General features: G+C 38.4%; 2 pseudogenes across 1 annotated transcript; one reads left to right on the top strand and one right to left on the bottom strand.

Annotated features, from left to right (window-relative positions):
- Nucleotides 1–11,140: 11,140 nt before the first annotated feature.
- Nucleotides 11,141–11,276, bottom strand: LOC115896751 (annotated as a pseudogene).
- A 3,480-nt stretch (nt 11,277–14,756) lies between these two features.
- On the top strand, nt 14,757–16,179 carry LOC104654105 (annotated as a pseudogene). Its single transcript, XR_746780.2, has one exon. The product of XR_746780.2 is annotated as a DNA/RNA-binding protein KIN17 pseudogene (transcript).
- The last annotated feature ends 4,075 nt before the right edge of the window (nt 16,180–20,254 follow it).

Here is a 20,254-nt window from a genome sequence, read left to right as displayed (position 1 = left end):
GCACAGTGTGCTCACATTTAATTTCCCTTGTTCTTTGCAATATCCTATTAATATATTTTATCAGTACATGTCACAGCTACCCAGCATATTTTATTCTGTCATTTAAACTATCAATGGGGTTTTAAAAAATTAAATATCTAACTATAATTTCACTATCTTGTGTATCTGACTTTCTTTTTAAAATATTATTGTAACTTGATAAATTAAAATTGTATGTATTTGATATTCTGTCTGGTATTATTTCCTAGTACAAAGAACTTTCATTAAGATACACTGCAGAGCTAATTTAATGGCTATGTATTATCACCATTTTTATTTGTTTGAAAATTATTTTTTCCTCTTTGTTAGATACAGATGATTGGTTGACATCCTTTTTTAAAAATGTCCTTTCATTGTTTTTGGCTTCATTTGATTTTGCTGGGTGAAATCAGGCATTATTTATAACATTGGTTCCCTGTATGTAATGTCTTTTTATTCTAGCCTCTTAAGAATGTAACCTTGTTTTTCAAATGAATAGCTACAATATGCCCAGGTGTGACAATTTTTCATTTCTATTCACCTACTGTGCATTTTTTGAGCCTGTTAAATTTAAAGAAATTGTTAAATCCAATTTGGAGAAAATTCACCCATTATTGCTTCAAATATTTTAAACAATGTTCTTTCCTTTGTCTCATTCTTGGACTTCAATCCCTTGATGTTACACCTCAGATAACTGTTACGTCTCTGTTCTGTATTTTATTATTTCTCTCTCTGTTGCAATGCAAATGTAATGCAATGCAATGTAATATGTTCTATTAACTTCTATAAATACAAATTTATATTTTTCTTCTGCAACGTTCAGTTATTTTTGTATATTTTGTATATGTGTGTATGTATAAATATAATGTATATGTTTATATACACACACATGCAGATTTCTAGTTTTTAGTTCTCCAATTTCAATTATAAAGATCTTATGCTAATCCTTAATTATATATCTCCTCACAATACTTTCCACAACTCCCTATAATTTCTTTCACACATTTATAGTACATTTGTTAATGTTAATGTACAGTGTATCAGTAAATCTGCTTGAATTGATTATGTATTTTGTCTGTTATGTGCCACATTTTCTTGTTTCTTTGCATGCTTTGTAATTTTTCAAATTCATTATTTTGATCAACTAGACCATAATTTAGGATGGTTTCCTATTTGTGTTTTAAAGTTTAATGGTTTTGGAAAAAGGCATAGTACCATGTATTCTTCATTACAGTATGCTACAAAGTAGTTTAATCACTTCTAGATTTCTCTGTGCTTTACTTATTCCTCCCTCTACTCACTGAAATCTTACCAACCACTGATCTTCTTACTATCTTCCTAGTTTTGCCTTTTTCAGAATGTTACAGAGTTGGAATTAGAGAGTATGTAGTCTTTTTAGGCTAGCTTTCTTCATTTAGCAATATATATTAAGGTTATACACACACACACCCACACACACACACACACACACGCTCATATATATGAATGTACCACAGTTTTCTTATCCATTCATCAACTGAGAGACATGTGAGGTGCTTTTAGTTTGGGCAAATATGTATAAAGTCATTATCAGTATTCATGTGTAGCAGGTTTTTGTGTGAACATTAGTTTTTTTTTTTTTTTTTTTTTTGAGACGGAGTCTCGCTCTGTCGCCCAGGCTGGGGTGCAGTGGCCAGATCTCAGCTCACTGCGAGCTCCGCCTCCCGGGTTCACGCCATTCTCCTGCCTCAGCCTCCCAAGTAGCTGGGACTACAGGCACCCGTCACCTCACCCGGCTAGTTTTTTGTGTTTTTTTTAGTAGAGATGGAGTTTCACCACATTAGTCAGGATGGTCTCGATCTCCTGACCTCGTGATCTGCCCTTCTCGGCCTCCCAAAGTGCTGGGATTATAGGCTTGAGCCACCGCGCCCAGCCAACATTAGTTTTTTATTTGGGTAAATATTGAGGGTGGTGATAGTTGGATAAGACTATGGTTAAATTTTTAATAATCTATCTTGCAAAGAAGCTATATTAGACCATTTTCATGCTGCTGATAAAGACATACTGAGACTGTGAAGAAAAAGAGGTTTAATGGACTTACAGTTCCATGTGACTGGGGAAGCCTCACAACCATGGCAGAAGACAAGGCAGAACAAGTCACATCTTACATGGATGGCAGCAGGCAAAGAGAAAGCTTGTGCAGGAAAACTCCTGTTTTTAAAACCATCAGATCTCATGAGACTCATCACGAGAACAGCATGGGAAAGACCTGCCCCCATGATTCAATTACCTCCCACCAGTTTCCTTCCACAAAACATGGGAATTGTGGGAGTTACAATTCTAGATGAGATTTGGATGGGGACACAACCAGATTATGTCATTCTGCCCCTGCCCCCTCCCAAATCCCATGTCCTCACATTTCAAAACCAATCATTCCTTCCCAATAGTCCTTCAAATTCTCAACTCGTTTCAGCATTAACTCAAAAGTCCACAGTACAGAGTCTTATCTGAGACAGGGCAAGTCCCTTCTGCCTATGAGCCTGCAAAATTAAAAGCAAGTTAGTTACTTCCTAGATACAATGGGAGTACAGGCATTGGGTAAATACAGCTGTTCCAAATGGGAGAAAATGGCCCAAAAAAGAAGCTACAGGCCCCATGCAAGTCCGAAATCCAGTGGGGCAGTCAAATCTTAAAGCTCCAAAATGACCTCCTTTGACTCCATGTCTCACTCAGGTCACGCTGATGCAAGAGGTGGTGGATTCCCATCGTCTTGGACAGCTCTGCCCCTGTGACTTTGCAGGGTACAGCCTCCCTTCTGGCTGCTTTCATGGGCTGACATTGAGTGTCTGTGGCTTTTCCAGGTGCACTGTGCAAGCTGCCAGTGGATTTACCATTCTGGGGTCTGGAGGACAGGTAGCCCTCTTCTCACAGCTCTACTCCACGGTGCCCCAGTAGGGACTCTGGGTGGGGTCTCTGACCTCACATTTCCCTTCTGCACTCCCCTAGCAGAGGTTCTCCATGAGGGCCATGCCCCCACAGCAAACTTCTGCCTGGATATCCAGGTGTTTTCATACAATCTCAAATCTAGGTGGAGGTTCCAAACCTCAATTCTTGACTTCTGTGCACCCACAGGCTCTTCACCATGTGGAAGCTGCCAAGGCTTGTGGCTTGCACCCTCTGAAGCCACAGCCTGAGCTATACCTTGGCCCCTTTTAGTCACTGCTGGAGTAGTTGGGATACAGGACCCCAAGTCCCAAGACTGCATACAGCACAGGGACCCTGGGCCTGGCCCATGAAAGCATTTTTTTTTTTTCTCCTAGACCTCTGAGCCTGTGATGGGAGGGACTACCATGAAGACCTCTGACATACCCTGGAGACATTTTTCCCATTGTCTTGGGTATTAACATTCGGCTCCTCGTTGCTTATGCAAATTTCTGCAGCTGGCTTGAATTTCTCCTCAGAAAATGGGAATTTCTTTTCTATCGCATTATCAGGCTGCAATTTTTTTGAACTTTTGTGCTTTGCTTCCTTTATAAAACTGAGTGTCTTTACAGCACCCAAGTCACATCTTCAGTGCTTTGCTATTTAGAAATTTCTTCCGCAAGATACCCTAAATCATCTCTCTCAAGTTCAAAGTTCCACAGATCTTTAGGGCAGGGGCAAAATGCCACCAGTCTCTTCTCTAAAACATAGTAAGAGTCACCTTTGCTCCAGTTCCCAACAATTTCCTCATCTCCATCTGAGATCACATCAGCCTGGACTTTATTGTCCATACTGCTATCAGCATTTTGGGCAAAGTCATTCAACAATTTCTAAGAAGTTCCAAACTTTCCCACATATTCCTGTCTTCCAAGCCCTCCAAAGTTTTCCATCTCCTACCTGTCTCCCAGTTCCAAAGTTGCTTCCTCACTTTCAGGTATCTTATCAGCAGCACCCCACTCTACTGATACCAATTTACCGTATTAGTTCATTTTTGCACTGCTGATAGACATTCCTATACTGGGAAGAAAAAGAGGTTTAATGAACTTACAGTTCTGCATGGCTTTGGAGGCCTCACAATCATGGTGAACACAAAGAGGAGCAAGTCACAACTTACAAGGATGGTGGCAGGCAAGAGAGAGAGAGTTTGTGTAGGGAAACTTCTGTTTTTAAAATCATCGGATCCATGAGACTTATTCACTATCATGAGAAGAGCATGGGAAAGACCCACTCCCACGATTCAGTTACCTCCCACTGGATTCCTTCCATGAAACACAGGAATTGTGAGTTACAATTCCAGATGAGTTTTGGGTGGAGACACAGGGAACCCATGTCAGCAGCTGTACCATTTTGCATTCCCACCAGCAATGAATGAGACCTCCCATTGCTCCACAATCTTGCCAGAGTTTGGTATTGTCAGGATTTTGTTTAGTTTTGGATTTTAAGGTATATGAAGTGATATCTTGTTCAAGTTTCAGTTACCTTCAAGATTTTGTTACTTATCTTTGATTTTCTGCAGCTTGAATATGTTGTATCTAGGTGAATTTATTTTTGGTGTTCATCCTGCCTAGTGTTCCCTGAATCACCAGGGAACTTCCGGAATCTGTGGTGTTTCCTAATCATGGGGGCTTTCTTCATCTGTCATTTGGGGTCTAACATTAATTTGGGAAAATTCTCAGTCAATATTGCCTCAATTGTTTATCTTGTTTCTTTCTCTTCTACTTCTTCTGATAACCTAATCATGCATATATCTTTAGTAGATGGTTATTGAATATTCTGTTGTGTTTTTTTCAGTGTGTGTTTTTTTTCAATGTTTGACATTAATATCGACATTTTTTCAAAGTCAGAGATTCTTTCTTCATCCACATCCAGTCCTCTAATGAATCCATCAAAAGTGTTCTTTACTTCAGTTACAATGTTTTTGATTTATTTTTGCTTCATTCTTAGAATTTAATCTCTTTGCTTTCAAACTGTCACCTCTAAAACTCAGGTGGAAATTTAATTGCCGTTGTGATGATGTCAACACCTGGAACTTTTAACAAGTGATTAGGTTTTAAGAGTTCTGCTCTTATGAATGGATTCATACTGTCATCTCTTGATTAGGTTAGCTATTGTGAGAGTCTGGCTTCCCTTTTCTCTCTGTTTATTGTGCTCTCACTCTCCCTCACCCTCTCTCACCATCTAATGCCTTCTTGTATGTTATGAAGCATCAAGAAGACCCTTATCGGATTTGGCCCCTCAATCTTGTACTTCCCAGCCTCCAAACTCTGAGTCAAAAAAACAAAAACAAAAACAAAAAAACTCTCTTCTTTTTCTTTTTATTTTATTTAAATAAAGTATACAGTCTGTAGTATTCCATAAATGCAGCAGAGAATGAACTAAGACATTACCCATTTGTGCCCGCATGTTTTCTGTTTTTTGTTAGAGCTCTTAGATATTAATTATAGTTGCTTTAAACTCAAGGTCTGAAAATACCAGCAGTCCTGCCATATCTGAATCTGGTTCTAATATTTGCTCTTTCTTTTCACACTGTGAGTTAGCCTTTTATTATGCCTTGTAATTTTTGTGTTGAAAACCAGACGTGGTGAAAGAAACTCTAATAAATAGAAATGGAAAGAAACTTTTTACTTAGTGTTTATGGGTGAAAGAAATACTAATAAATAGACCTTAGTGATGTGGTGGTAAGGTGTGGGAGGGGAAGTATTCTATATTTCTATGATTAGGGCTCAGTCACTTAGTGAGTCTATGCGTCTGAGCTGTGACCTGCACAAGTGCTTATTAGACCCCCCTTTTAGGAGAGACAAGTTGGCTTGAGGCGGTGGAGTTGGATATTTCTCTTCTTCCAGGTTGGTTAGGGTTTGATAAAATCTCAATAGGCGCTGATAAAATAATTTCTTTTGAATCCAAGCCTAGTTAAGAAAAAAACAACGTGGCACATTTCAAGATGATTATTTTCCCCTTTCTCTACTAGGGATTTTTCCTCAATATTCACTGTGAGAACCTAGTAGAGCTCCAGAAAGCAAAATTCACAAAAGTGTGCTTGCCCCCACCTCCACCCCACCCCACCACTCCTGCACTGAAGTTTTAACTCACAGACTTATCCAAACTGAGCGTCCAGCAATCCATCAATTATAGCTCAAGCTTTTCTGCCCGGGTGCTGGTTCCTGCAGTTTTTACTCACTGGTTTATGCTCTGAAATTTGTGATTTTCTGTATCTGCCTGTCTGTCTCTGTATTTTTTCTCCTGTGACCTCGTTTATTTGAGCAATATAAAAAGAGTTGTTACGTTATTTAGCTTGTTGAGTCTTCTGTTTGTAGATAGGATGGCATGGTGACTTCCAAACTGCTGGAGTGAGCAGTGAAATTCCCAATACATAGTTGCTTAAAGGCACATGATGAACACCTTTTCATAAGCTTACTTGTCATCTTTAGATCTTCTATAGTGAGTTGTTTGTTCAAACATTTTGCCCACTTTATTAAGTGAACTGTCTGTTTACTTACTGCTGAGTTTTAAGTGTTCTATGTATACTTGGATATGGTGAATTTCAAAATGACTACTTTGCACTGGAGAATTTTATAAAATGGTCATGTTTTCTCTTTCCCTGAGCCTAAGTACAGAGGAAGGGGGAGTAGGGAACTAGGGAGAGGGTGTTTTTCTGATCTTCACAGTGAGAACCATGTAGCGTTTCTATAGGGAAAACTATTGAAACTGTCAGGGCTCCCCTTAGACTGGCTCATAGGAGTTTAAATCTCTAGTTATGGTATACTTGGGCTACAGCTACTTACTGGTATCTGTTTAAGTATTCCTAACATTTACTGGCTCCTACAGTTTCTGCTTCTTATAAATTATGATTTTTCTATGTTTGCCTGTCTCTCAAATTTTCTGGGTGACAGTTTGCCCTTTGATTTAAATTCTCTGATGCATGTGGTTGCTTATTTTAAGTTTTCAGATTTTTTGCCTGAGTGTAGAAGTGATGATTTTCAGGTTTTTTACATGTCAGAGTGAAAACTGCTGTTATGTCATTTTTAAATTATATTTGGAACATTGTATATAACAATATTCTGGAGTATAATGTCCTTTTCTGGATTTTCTACTTGGTTTTGTTGGGATGTGTTTCTACATATGCGACAATACCAAATTATTTAAATTATAGAGGCTTAATAATACATTTTCTGTCTTAGAGAAGTAATGCTTTCTCATTTCTATTTCTTCCCAGCTTTTAGGCTATCTTTGCTTCTGTGTGACTCAAAATGAATTTTGTAATTAATTTTAATAACTGCAGGAGACGAAGGAAAATGAATGCTTTTTATTTAGAATTGCTTACATTTATAAATAAACTTAGAAAAAAATGCAATATTTATTGTGCTAATTACTTCTATCCAAACACACTATGTATTTTTATCATGTTTTCAAGTCTATTTTTTTGTGTATGTGATTCAGTAGTTCTACAGACATAAGCATTTACTTTCAATTTTTTTATTTCCAGTTTTACTCCCATTCAAATTATTTATTGTTAAGGATTTTACTGTAAATAAGGATTTTCTCGATAATTTTATTTCTCATAGTCTTTTGTTTTCATGTATGTAAACTATTTATTATGCACATTTTATTGCTATCCTTTAGTAAACTTTCCTATTTTTCATGGCAGTTCACCCACTGATTTATGTAGAATTTCCAGATATGGAATTATATCACATCGTCTCAGATTCTTATTTTTCTTCAATTCTGTTCTCTAATATTTTTATTTTGTCTAATTGCATTGAGTAATGTCTTCCACATTATTTTAAATAATAGTAGAAAGAGAGGGCATTTTATATTTGACTTTAGCAGAAAAGATTTTTGTGTTTCCATTAAATAAGAGAGAAGATTTTGGTTCAAAGTAAAACAGTTCATCAGCTAATATTTTTAGTGCTTTTACTGTAAATTGATACTCTTTACATTTTTTATAATTTGTAAGATCATATGCTTTTTTATTATAGTGTTATGATCAATTACTTTAAAATAGTGAATAGCATTGAAATTTTTGAATTTTTAGTTGGTGGAAAGTCAGAATTTTTAAAATTTTTATTTTTTCTCTATGTTATCTTCATTCTATACTTTTTATTTAATATTTTTAAATTGAAGTTCATGAATGAATTTGGTATATGTTTTTGATTGGGGGTACTTGTTATCAATTTTGGAAAACAATTTTATTCTCTCATCATAAAACAAATGTAGAGGTTTCCCTTCTTTTTCTATACTCTGGAATAGTTTGAGATCAATGAAATTATCTGCTTTTCAAAAGTTTGCTGTATTTCCATAAAATTCTGAAGAATAAATTTAGTACTATTAATAATTATACCAGGGTAACTGTGACATGATACAATTAATAATATAAGAAGATGAAGATCTATGGCTCAGTTTATAATAATTATATTTATATGCATCCTTTGTAGTTTTCTTCAAAATGACCATATTCAAAATATATAAGTGCTGTTTTGTTATTGTTTGTTCAGATGTTAAATCATCATTTTGGTATTACATGCAAAATATGTTTTCATGATATTTAAAAATATGCTTATCTATTTTTAACACAACACTTTTAAGTTAACAGATTTACCTAGATTGGTTATTATCATTTATTTCAGTGATTAAATTATGATTACATACATTAATTTCATACATTCTCTACTAGTGCAATGTTATGATTATATCATAGATATAGTTATGGTACATTTCCTTTTATCCCACATTGGAGAAATGAACAATGGTGTGATACTAATATTCAGACAAGTGTATGGCTCCTAACAGCAGGTAAAAACATAATTATACTATATTTCTGGTAACATATGTTAATAAAATGATCCCTAGAAATATGAATTTAAGCAACTTATTCTAATGAGAAGTTCTGCTAATATCACGTGCAAGATTATGATAAATCATAATGCCTTATCTTTTAGATCTTTAGCATGAAATTGAATGTAAATGGAACTCTTATTATCTCATTGTTTTAAATAATATATTAGAATTATATTTTTAATATTTTTAAATAAATATATTAAATTCCAATACATTATTGTATATATAATACAATATATTAAATTCCAATACATTAATACAATAATGTATTGGATCTTAATAATTATATTACATGATGATGAACATCATGGTCCCTAAATTCAGTTAGTTTGAATTGTAACAGAAGCTCCATCAATATTAATTTTTCTAAAAACTTTGGACAATGAGTTTAACCCCTCCAAACTCCTGATTTTTAATTTTAAAAAGGTGACCCCAGTAGTAACCAGTTTATAAAGCTGATGTAAAAATTAAATATTCCAAGCCCTTAGTAAGTAGCCAAGTGTTCACTATAGTATTTATTAAATGAAAATGGCAAAATGTCTGATGAAATGTAAACTTCTCATTCTAAGGCTTATCAAAACAGACCAATTTCATTTTGTTCTGGTGTCTCAGCAAATTCCATTGTTGTTTACCAAACTGTCACACAAATATCTGATATGATTGCCTTGGGTATGTTTCTTAGTTCAAGCACCTCAGCCGGCTCATTTGAAGCAATTCTACTCTGAAGCGGGTATTTTAGAAGACATGATAGCACTGACCTTGCAAATGTGCAGCCTGATTTTTCCTATTATGTGTGTGGTGGAGCTTTGGGGTAGATCCAAATCATTTTTTTTCTTCTTCTTTCCTGAGGCAGGAATTTCTACCACCTTCCTACTCACTTCCATCATGAAGCCCAACATTGATCCACCCATCATGGGGTTTAGTCTTCATCTGTTTATATGTTGTAACTGTTGGAGGAGAGAATAAGGATTATTTTATTCCACTATATAGGTTTTTTTAATACAATTGTTATCCCTACATAGGCAACAAGTTAGCCTCTCCAGCTATAGTAGATATAAAATACTTTTATTCCTACTTGAATAATATGTCTATTAAATGAAATCCTAATTAGATAGAATTCATTAGAGAGGAGGAGTAATTAATTAGGTTCCCCTGGACATCCTATAGTGTAGAAATTAATTAACAAATTTTAAAATGCTTTTATGCATTTTCAAAATGGTATTATCACCTTCAATAAATTACTTTCTATGCTTTTGCCTCTTTACTGTTATACCTATAGTAGAATTAAACAGCTAGACACTCAGTTTCTAAATACCTTTTAGTTTAATCTTCATGACATATCAAAAACTATCTCCCCATAAGACACATATTGTTTCCCCTCAAATTTATATATTGTATATTTTATTGTTATTGTACAACTGTATTAAATATGCATTTGTGTGTTCTTTCTTTCTTACTATGTAAGCTAAATTCAAAAAGTATGTCTGTCAAATATTTTGTATAATAATCAACAGAGGACTATAGTACTCATATTGATTTAAGTGTTGATGTTGCACAATGATGACAAGAGACTCTTGTAAAAAAATATAGGCTATGGAGTGAGCAACATGCATTTTAGTTCTTCCTTGTCACTGAATACACCTATGCAATTAGACCTATTACCTACCTTTTGCCACCTATTTATACTTCTGTTACCTGGAGTTTATAATCATTACCTTACCACCATGAGTATCTGTCTGCTAGCACTATGTGTATCTATCTTGAAATAACATTGTATCCTGCTTTAGGATTCCAATAATTGTCTTAACTTGTCAAAAGCAAATGCCTGCTTCTTTTAGATAATGAAAATGAAAATCTATTCTGTAAACATTTTACAGTGTTATAATCTAGGATCATTTTACACCAACACGTTCAGCATTTTGTCTGTATGGCAATTAATGTTATAATTGCATTTAAGAAATTCATTTATTTTTTTCTCTACACAAATAACTGAAAGATGCAAAGTACATAAATCACAAGAGAATGATGGATTCAGCACAATATCTTCTCTAAAGTTATCACTTACCATATAGCAATCAGATTATGAATGGAATCACTACACAAAAGCTCTTGAGAGGAAACTATATGTCCCTTCAAATTCTTTTTACAAGTAGTTTTAAGGATCGGTTATGAAGAAATCATCCACATATGGCTTCATTTAGTATTACAAGATATTTATTACGACAATTTTAACTTCACAGGAGGTATGAAGTGATGACTACATAAATTTAAACGTACACATACATACACATGCAATAAAGACATTGAGTGACTGTAGTTATTTCTTACGAGGTCACAAGATTTTATGTTTACTGACATTATAACCATTTTTTGATGTCAAATTCATACATGTTGGTTGTACAAAAATACAAAAAAATTATGATAATCTACACTAGATCTTAGCCAAAAGGCCGAGAAGCGATAAAAAATATGATAATCTGATTAAACCAAGAAAAATATACTCCTACACACAATATATAACATATGCACAAATGGCAATGAGATGCATACTACTTTTTAAAGTCTGCAATCAACCAATAAAAATAAAATGTGATTTTGTTAAATTTAATTATTTTGAAACACTGATTTATGAGATTTTTATTGTTTAACAAAACAGAGTTAAACTCATGTCGCTTATCATAAAAATAATACAATTTTCTTATTGAGTTAGATAATAATCTTAAGGAGACAATTAGTGGGTACCTATGTTCTTAAAACATCATAAAATATATAAATTCCATGTAAAGCAAGTCTTGGCTCTGATAAATTGACCATTAAAAAGAGGAGAGCAATGAGGAAGTGTTCCTTGTTTTGGGGGAATTAAGGACATAGCAGGAATAAGGATAGAATTTACTATGAGTACTTATTATGGAGGGTATTGAATGGAGAAGAGAGGGATTGTTTCAACTCCATTATATCAATATACGTCAGTGTATTTGGAACGGCTCGTGTATTACATAGAAGTAGGAAGTATATATTTGGTTGAGGTTGTGTAATACTTTATAATTTTTCTTTTTTATTATTATTATACTTTAAATTCTAGGGTACATGTGCATAACGTGCAAGTTTGTTACATATGTATACTTGGCCATGTTGGTGTGCTGCACCCATCAACTCGTCAGCACCCATCAACTTGTCATTTACATCAGGTATAACTCCCAATGTAATCCCTCCTCTGCTCCTCCCCATAATAGGCCCCGGTGTGTGATGTTCCCCTTCCCAAGTCCAAGTGATCTCATTGTTCAGTTCCCACCTATGAGTGAGAACATGAGATGTTTGGTTCTCTGTTCTTGTGATAGTCTGCTGAGAATGACAATATCCAGCTGCACCCATGTCGCTACAAAGGACACAAACTCATCCTTTTTTATGGCTGCATAGTATTCCATGGTGTATATGTGCCACATTTTCTTAATCCAGTCTGTCACTGATGGACATTTGGGTTGATTCCAAGTCTTTGCTATTGTGAATAGTGCTGCAATGAACATACATGTGCATGTGTCTTTATAGCAGCATGATTTATAATCCTTTGGGTATATACCCAGTAATGGGATGGCTGGATCATATGGTACTTCTAGTTCTAGATCCTTGAGGAATCGCCATACTGTTTTCCATAATGGTTGAACTAGTTTACAATCCCACCAATAGTGTAAAAGTGTTCCTATTTCTCCACATCCTCTCCAGCACCTGTTGTTTCCTGACTTTTTAATGATTGCCATTCTAACTGGTGTGAGATGGTATCTCATTGCGGTTTTGATTTGCATTTCTCTGATGGCCAGTGATGATGAGCATTTTTTCATGTGTCTGTTGGCTGTATGAATGTCTTCTTTTGAGAAATGTCTGTTCATATCCTTTGCCCACTTTTTGATGGGGTTGTTTGTTTTTTTCTTGTAAATTTGTTTGAGTTGTGGATATTAGCCCTTTGTCAGATGAGTAGATTGCAAACATTTTCTCCCATTCTGTAGGTTTCCTGTTCAATCTGATGGTAGTTTCTTTTGCTGTGCAGAAGCTCTTTAGTTTAATTAGATCCCATTTGTCAATTTTGACTTTTGACTTTTGTTGCCATTGTTTTTGCTGTTTTAGACATGAAGTCCTTACCCATGCCTATGTCCTGAATGGTATTACCTAGGTTTTCTTCTAGGGTTTTTATGGTATTAGGTCTAACATTTAAGTCTCTAATCCATCTTGAATTAATTTTCCTATAAGGAGTAAGGAAAGAATCCAGTTTCAGCTTTCTACTTATGGCTAGACAATTTCCCAGCACTATTTATTAAATAGGGAATCTTTTCCCCATTGATTTGTTTTTCTAAGACCACCAGAGTGAGCACAAAAGAACCAGCGAGTAGGCAAGGCTAAAAGCAAAACTGCAAATTTATTCTTTGGTCATCTAGCTTCAGGGAAGAAGGTGTGTGGGTGAAATCTGTCAGCCTCCAGCAAAGGAGACCAAAAAAGTCACCCGGCAGGGGTCTCGGGCGGAGTTCCTGATACAGTCTCGACAAAAATAGGGGCTGAGGAAGTCCGCCCCAGGAGTGGAAGGGCAATAGGCAGCGCACAGGCGTGTCAGGGAGGGGAGGGGCTCCGCAGGTGTGACCAGGTAAATCTTGGTCTCTTCAGATTGACATCACCTGGCGCATGCCTGATTACTCTAGACCTTCCCGGGCACCAGCTGCATTTTCGCGCACATGGGAAAAGTTGGTGATGAAGAACCCGGAAATGCGCCATCTTGCCTCCGTTCGTCCAAACAGTCCAACCTTTTATTGTTAATAGTGATGAAGGGGCGCCGTGATCTGTCTGGCTACTTCCTGCTGTTAAGGGGCGTCATTAAGGTCGGGGCCTATGGTTGGTATTTGGACACAGGGATGAAGAAACATTTGGTTGAAGGTGACGCGAGTGATTTCTTGAATCTTGACGCAGAGAAACTTGATCAAAATGGGGGCAAAACATAAAATAAGGCACAGTATTAGTATAGGAATGAGGAATGGAAGCATTCGTTGGAACATGGACAAAACCCAGAAGGATAGTAAGGATAGTCCTGGCAAGGCTGGGGAGTATGAAATAATTAAGAAAATTTAGTAAGTTTGAGGCCAGTGGGGGAAAGTTGAACTGATTTCCACTGATTGCTTTCGATGGGGTCCCTTTCTAGCTGGGAATGAGGAACAAGTGCGCAAAGTAGTTGTTGACCAGGCAGCAATTAAGGAGTGGATTGGATGGAAGGCTAGGTCCAGAGAAGGACGGCAAAATAGAATAGGTAGCCCCGCTGTCGATTAAAAAACTAATTGTCTTACCCGCTACCAGGAGAGTTACCCACGGCTTCGGCAAGGGTGATGGGGGTCCCCGAGTCTCAGCACCCTCAGCCGTCGTCGTCCAAATGTAGGAGCTGGAAAGAGCTCCCAGGATCCTGGGAAAGGGGGTTACGTTGGGACGTGGCACCCGTTCCCAGGGTGGGGCACTCCTGTGCCAGCCAAGGAGGAGCCTGAAGAACTTCCTGCAGCCCCAGGGCCTGTCCCACCACCCCCACCTCCGCCCCCGCCTGTTCCTGGTCCTGTGACGCTCCCTCTACCCCAGTTGGTCCCTGAAGGGACTCCTGGTGGGGGAGGACCCCCAGCCCTGGAAGAGGATTTGATGGTTATTAATATCAACAGCAGTGATGAAGAGGAGGAGGAAGAGGAAGAAGAGGAAAAAGAGGAAGAAGAAGAAGAGGAAGAATAGGAAGAGGAAGAAGACTTTGAGGAAGAGGAAGAGGATGAAGAGGAATATTTTGAAGAGGAAGAAGAAAAGGGGAGTGTCACCAGCGTAGCAACCCAGTCTTCCCAGGCCCCACCTCTTTTCGCCTCTCAGCTGGGATTTGTCCCGCCCACCACCACCAGCCAAGTTCCGTTTCTGGCTTGCTGGGCACTAGAGTCCAGAAAGTGACCGCTGCCGTGGTCGCCATGGGGAAGTCGGATTTTCTTACTCCCAAGGCTATCGCCAACAGGATCAAGTCCAAGGGCCTGCAGAAACTACGCTGGTATTGCCGGATGTGCCAGAAGCAGTGCCGGGATGAGAATGGCTTTAAGTGTCATTGTATGTCCGAATCTCATCAGAGACAACTATTGCTGGCTTCAGAAAATCCTCAGCAGTTTATGGATTATTTTTCAGAGGAATTCCGAAATGACTTTTTACAACTTCTCAGGAGACGCTTTGGTACTAAAAGGGTCCACAACAACATTGTCTACAATGAATACATCAGCCACCGAGAGCACATCCATATGAATGCAACTCGGTGGGAAACGCTGACCGATTTTACTAAGTGGCTGGGCAGAGAAGGCTTGTGCAAAGTGGATGAGACACCAAAAGGCTGGTATATTCAGTACATAGACAGGGACCCAGAAACCATTCGCCGGCAACAGGAACTGGAGAAAAAGAAAAAGCAGGATCTTGATGATGAAGAAAAAACTGCCAAATTTATTGAAGAACAAGTAAGAAGAGGCCTGGAAGGGAAGGAGCAGGAGGCCCCTACTTTTATGGAATTAAGCAGAGAAAATGATGAAGAGAAAGTCACATTTAATTTGAGTAAAGGAGCATGCAGTTCATCCGGAGCAACATCTTCCAAGTCAAGTACTCTGGGACCGAGTGCACTGAAGACAGTAGGAAGTTCAGCATCAGTGAAACAAAAAGAATCTGCCCAGAGCTCAGCTCAGTCCAAAGAAAAGAAGAAAAAGAAATCTGCACTGGATGAAATCATGGAGATTGAAGAGGAAAAGAAAAGAACTGCCCGAACAGACTACTGGCTACAGCCTGAAATTATTGTGAAAATTATAACCAAAAAACTGGGAGAGAAATATCATAAGAAAAAGGGTATCGTTAAGGAAGTAATTGACAAATACACAGCTGTTGTGAAGATGATTGATTCTGGAGACAAGCTGAAACTTGACCAGACTCATTTAGAGACAGTAATTCCAGCACCAGGAAAAAGAATTATAGTTTTAAATGGAGGCTACAGAGGAAATGAAGTTACCCTTGAATCCATCAATGAGAAGACTTTTTCAGCTACTATCGTCATTGAAACTGGCCCTTTAAAAGGACGCAGAGTGGAAGGAATTCAATATGAAGACTTTTCTAAACTCGCCTGAGTTTGAAAATGTGTTAACAATACATTAAAATCTTAAAGCATCAAATTGGTGTTCGCCAGGGCATTATGAGACTCTACTGTGTTAGGGTATTCTTTTGTATTAAAAAAACAGGGTTTTGAAAATATTACTGTATAGTTGTTCAGCTAAACTTTGAGAACAATTTAATTATGTCTCATGAAGTATCAAAACTATGCAATTTTTTCCTTGTTATTTTTGTTTCCTTTGTATTTTACTTGAAGAATTTATATCTTCATTAAAGAATGTTATTACAAAGTGTTTTATATGTGACAATTTAGAATCATGTAATTGGAGGAAATCCTTCATACACTCTAAATTTATATTTTCAGTAGTAGAGTAGGAAAGTTGAACTGATTGAAAAATGAAGGAGGAGTGTAGGGCGGGGGTGAGGGTACAGAGACAGAAGGAAACCCTCAGTTCTTTTCCGGCTAAACAGAAAGGAATAAAGACTCCTCCTTTTCGGGTTCCTGTGAGCCGGCGTCCTTGGCCATTATAACCTGAACCAAAGAACACCGACTACACAAGTCGGGACGAGAGCGTAAGGCCCAAAAGCCTTGTATGTAATTAATTTCGGACCACTTGCCTAGCCGCTGGCAGAAATTGCTGAGGTCAATCAGAACATTACAGTCGAAAGTGCCCTCTGGTGGCCACTGACACTGATTATCTAGTTTGTATTGGGGCCACGCCACAGTGGAAAGGAAAATTGACCACTGTAAGGTTTTTAAATGGGCTAAGAGGCACCCTAAAGGGGTGCTCTTTAGAAATTTGAACTGGGGGTTTCCCATTTGTTTCCTCTTTACTTACACAATGGAGATCTCTGCCTGGCTTCAAAGCGTCCTTTGAAATCACCAGAGACAGACTGGAGGCTCTTGGAGCCAAGGTGGAGATTACCTTCAGGCGACGGACGTCTCCGTCCTGAACGGGTCTCCCGAGCCACTTGGTGGCTCAAAAGTAAGCCTCGGACCTGCGCAGGATTTTTGGCTGAGGGAGGTAAAGAGGAGACAAGGGCACTTACCCCAGAGAGGCCATGAAAGTAAGGGAAGCAGGTCTCAGGTCCTGGTCCGTCTGCGGCGTGGGAGAAGGAGGAGGTTCCTCAACCCTTAGAGACCTGAGGAGGGGTCTTCTCCCAGGTTCGGCACCAACTGATTTGTTTTTCTAAGACCCCCAGAGCAAGCACAAAAGAACCAGCGAGTAGGCAAGGCTAAAAGCAAAACTGCAAATTTATTCTTTGGTCATCTAGCTTCAGGGAAGAAGGTGTGTGGGTGAAATCTGTCAGCCTCCAGCAAAGGAGACCGAGAAAGTCGCCCGGCAGGGGTCTCGGGTGGAGTTCCTGATACAGTCTCGACAAAAATAGGGGCTGAGGAAGCCCACCCCAGTGTGCTGGCTGAGAGCGGCTTTTCTAGGAGTGGAAGGGCAATAGGCAGGGCACAGGTGTGTCAGGGAGGGGAGGGGCTCCGCAGGTGTGACCAGGTAAATCTTGGTCTCTTCGGATTGACATCACCTGGTGCATGCCTGATTACTCTAGACCTTCCCGGGCACCAGCTGCATTTTCACGCACACGGGAAAAGTTGGTGATGAAGAACCCGGAAATGCGCCATCTTGCCTCCGTTCGTCCAAACAGTCCAAGGTGGCCTGCTGAATAGCGAGTGTACCTGTCTGATTCTTGCTTTGGAAGCTTCGTCTCAGGGGTGTACCCCACTGTGTGAGGTGTGGGGTGTCGGTCTGCCCCTACTGGGGGATGTCTCCCAGTTAGGCTACTCAGGGGTCAGGGACCCACTTGAGCAGGCAGTCAGTCCATTCTCAGATCTCAACCTCCGTGTTGGGAGATCCACTGCTCTCTTCAAAGCTGTCAGACAGGGTCGTTTGCATCTGCAGAGGTTTCTGCTGCTTTTTTTGTTTGTTTGTTTAGCTGTGACCTGTCCCCAGCAGTGGAATCTACAGAGACAGGCAGGCCTCCTTGAGCTGGTGTGGGCTCCACCCAGTTGGAGCTTCCCAGCAGCTTTGTTTACCTACTTAAGCCTCAGCAATGGCCGGTGCCCCTCCCCCAGCTTCGCTGCTGCCTTACAGTTAGATCGCAGACTACTGTGCTAGCAATGAGGGAGGCTCCGTGGGCGTGGGACCCTCCCAGCCAGATGTGGGATATAATCTCCTGGTATGCCCTTTGCTAAGATCCTTGGTAAAGCACAATATTGGGGTGGGAGTTACCCGATTTTCCAGGTGTTGGGTGTCTCAGTTCCCCTGGCTAGGAAAAGACATTCCCTTCCCCCTTGCACTTCCCAGGTGAGGCGATGCCTTGCCCTGCTTCAGCTCTCTCTAGTCGGGCTGCAGCAGCTGACCAACACCGATTGTCCTGCACTCCCTAGTGAGATGAACCTGGTACCTCAGTTGAAAATGCAGAAATCATCCGTCTTCTCTGTTGCTTGCGCTGGGAGCTGGAGACAGGAGCTGTTCCTATTCGGCCATCTTGCTCCAGCCCCCAGGTCTATAATTTTTAAGACATTTGGATGATTAGATATTTAGGGGTGTGTGTGTGTGATTTTTTTAGAGACGGGGTCTCTGTGTGTTGCCCAGGCTTTGTCTCTAACTCCTGGACTGCAGTGATCCTCCTGCCTCAGCTTTCTTAGTAGCTGGGACTACAGGCATGCACCACCACACCTGGCTAAGTATGTAGGTTTTAATATGGGGGTGGTGTGTGGCAGTATGCTAACATTCAGAATTTAAATTAGGCTTCCTTAAGAATCTCCCCAGGTACAATAGCCAGGAAGGAAATAGGAAAAGACTCACTAGGGAGAAACCAGGTGACTCTTACACTTCAAGTTCAAACTTTAAAATTTCTAAATTGCTGTCTTTTACATATTGCCAAGAGCTAAAATCTATCAAAACATTTTCTTGTTGTCAGGCAAGGGATTAGGGCCTTATGACTCTGAAGTGTGACAGACCACATCTCATCATAATCTATAGGGGAAGAAAGAGTAGACCTTGAAATATTGATTTCTCAAACTTCAAAACTCTATTTGAAAAGCTTGCTAATAACATATCAAACAGTTATTCAGAAGTGTTAATTTGTGTGGTAAAATAATAAGTTCATATTATATTTGTAAACTTTCATTATTATTTTTCTAAAAAGAAACACACTGATTGGAGGAGTCAAATTCTTGTTTGGCAAACATTTGCCATCTCTCTAGAGCAAGAGAGAGGTTTATCTCCTGTTCTTGATAAACAAATTAAACCATTATTTTGATTAATCATTATAAGTATGGATATAGTGGGTAATAAAATTCTAAATGTACTTGAATTTCTAAAACAAATTAAGCGAATTCAAAGAAACTTTGGGTTAACGGAACATGTATTTGTGCTATTAAGGAATACAATTCACTTTCTCTTGCCATTAGTTGGAAGTTAATAAATGAGTTAGGTCAATAAACGTATACTAGGTGCATATGATTTGACAAAATAAATGTGGCCTTGACTATAGAATAGTAAAGAAAATATATACTTTTCATTCTCATAGTCTTTACAATTTAGTGGAGAATTAGATTAATCTATTGCAATTATTTTTAAGAAAATAGTTTTAGAAAGGAAATTAACAGATGGACCGTATTAGAAAATAAAGATTGGGGCTGTAGTCTTCTATCTTGATAAAATGAGAAGGTAAGATTCTACAGGGCTCTCTTGATCACTATGGTATTTACTGCCAGGTTTTTATATAACTTCTATTCCCCACTGTTTTAGCTCCTTTTTGTATTCTACTTTGCTTGGCTGGAAAATAACTTTAGTTTTCCATAATGATATACAGCCCTAATGATGTATGAGCCCTTTCTCATATAAGAATACCTTTCTATCTGCTTTCTAAAAATAACAGCAATTATTACAACAAAAACAGACTTTATGAATTTGCTGGGAATAAAATAATTGTTTGATAACATTTTCCGAAAAAATAAATAAATAAATAAATAATAATAGAGTGAAAACTCTTTCCATTACTGAGATATTTATTATAGTTTATGTGTTGGAGGCAGGCAAATTTTGAATTATTTGAAGAAAATCTTCTTTATCACTGAAAACTTACAGGCTATGTTCCTCATTCTTATGGCTCAATATTTTGCCTCTATAGTTCTATGTACCAGACCGTACTGGACACCCTTAGGATACCGCTCAAATCCTTTTGGCCTCAGCAGCCACTGTTGCTGAGTGACTAGTTTTTATCAGGTTTACTCCCCTTCATAAGATCACCTTTGCCAGCATCCAGCCTCAGCGCCTTTTGCTCACAGCCT

The sequence above is a fragment of the Rhinopithecus roxellana genome, chromosome 3 (genome assembly GCF_007565055.1).
Source record: "Rhinopithecus roxellana isolate Shanxi Qingling chromosome 3, ASM756505v1, whole genome shotgun sequence".
Lineage (NCBI taxonomy): Eukaryota > Metazoa > Chordata > Mammalia > Primates > Cercopithecidae > Rhinopithecus > Rhinopithecus roxellana.
This window is presented reverse-complemented; position numbering and strand designations above follow the sequence as displayed.